Source organism: Chenopodium quinoa, unplaced genomic scaffold, assembly GCF_001683475.1.
Source record: "Chenopodium quinoa cultivar QQ74 unplaced genomic scaffold, ASM168347v1, whole genome shotgun sequence".
Lineage (NCBI taxonomy): Eukaryota > Viridiplantae > Streptophyta > Magnoliopsida > Caryophyllales > Amaranthaceae > Chenopodium > Chenopodium quinoa.
Window position 1 is genome coordinate 40,570 of NW_018744918.1, and position 2,086 is coordinate 42,655.

Sequence of the window (2,086 nt, forward strand, 5' to 3'; positions counted from 1 at the left end):
CGCGCTCGGTCGGGCTGAGCTCGCCCGATCGAGCGCGCAACATGAGTTCTGGATTTATGAAAATTCACTCGATCGGGCGCGCCTATTACCAGTCGTCCCTTTAATTCTTTCTCCCCTTTTCTTTTCTCATTTTCTCCTTCCTTCATCTTCTGTATTCAAACTTTCTCTCTCTAAAACCTCCATTTTCACACCTTCAAAACTCACTCTCTTTCCAAGATCTCCTCCAATTCTTCCATCCAAACTCAAATATTTTTACATATTCTTAATCCTCTCATCTTTCTCTACAATCTCCACTAAATTTCTACCACTTTCTCTCAAAATTTCTCAAAACCCTAAGAGAGAGAAAGCTTCAAATTCCTCCATTCTTACAAAAATGGCACTCAATAGATCTAAAACCATAAGGGGTGAAGGTTTGAGGCAACAACAACCACCAACGGTTGACCCGGAACTACAAATTCCGGGATGGAGTGAGGTGGTGGTCACCTCAAACGAACAAAGGCAACAGATGCTCAACCTCGTCTCGAGGCAGGTAATTCCTACCCGTTTTGTTCATGTGTAGGTACTTAGCTGGACAATAGGGTTTTCACGGATCTCGGATGCGAGTTGTCGGGTCGTCCCATCTGGAGAAATTATATTTAATTACTAGATAATTGCCTGAGCAAATGCTTGATTTAAATAATATGTATATATTACTCTTATACTCACAAAACAACTTTATTTTTAAAATCCAATTATTACTAATTAAGGTTATAAAAAATATTTTACAAATATTTATTAATTAAGCATGCATGCTATAAAAAAAAATGAAGCATGCATATTTATTGTCTTTTTCACGTGGCTCAGTTTCACTCTATTCCATTGCTCTTTCCTTTGGCCTTCAATCTCCAAGGTAAGCTTTAACAATTTTGATTATTATTATATTCTACTCTTTTGTTTAGTGAATAATAAAATAACAATTAAATTAAATTCTTGTTTTTATTTCCCCCCTGATTCATATGCTTTCCTTTAGATAATCCGATTCAAATGGCGAAGGTGTATGAATCTAAAAGGTAAATGTGATTAAACATCTATTAAACAAAACAACTTGATAACATTAATAAGAAATTATTTGAAATTTGAAACAACCCGTTTGTGTTAGTTTTTGGAAAAAAAAAGTCCTTTGAGCCAAGTTAGCCAACAGGACAACCCTGATCCAACCACGCCAATTTACGAGTTAAGTGGGTCCGGGTTAAAATGGGTTCAAGTTTAAAAATTGTGTTGAAAACGAAAAAATGCAATAGGGCAAAAGAAAACCCTAGAAAAGCAATTTCCCCTAAACAACTATCACTCTTTCCTATGGTAATTTTGATTCTTATATTAATTAATTAATAATTACTTATTTACTCTACTTGGATTAATTAATAATTAATTAGAGATTAAATTCTTGTTTTTTTCTTCAGATTTTCGATTCGAATGGCGGAAGTGCCTGAATCTGGTTCATCAGAAGGAGATCGTCAAAGGTAAACTATCGAAAAAATAAATTTTATGTTTTCCCGAACTTTTATTTATCTAATAAGGTGAAATCTTTAATTTTTTATTAGCCCTAAGATAAACGTGATTAAACATCAATTAAACAAAACAACTTTTTTTTTTGAATGGATTAAACAAAACAACATGATAAAATTGAATAAGAAATTATTTGATTTTTTGAACAACCCATTTGTGTTAGTTTTTGAAAAAAAAGGAAAAAGATATATGCAGCCCTTATAAGAAGCTAAAAGTGGAAAGAATTGACAATAAATATACAATTATTACACCGATTTACTCGTGAATTGTTGATAAATTCCCAATTAAATACTAATAAGGGAAAGATATTAAATGCTTATATGCAGCTCTAAGGGCTGCATATAGCATTACCCAAAAAAAATCCTTTAAATCAAGTCAGCCAATTTACGGGTTAAGTGGGTCCGGGTTAAAGTGTTTAAAAATTTGTTTGAAAACGAAAAAAATGGGTCGGGAGTCAGTTTGATAGGTCGGTCTAGCTACGTTTAATTGGGAATGAAAGAAGCATGAACAAGTACGAAGTAAGGATGGCAATTTTATATGG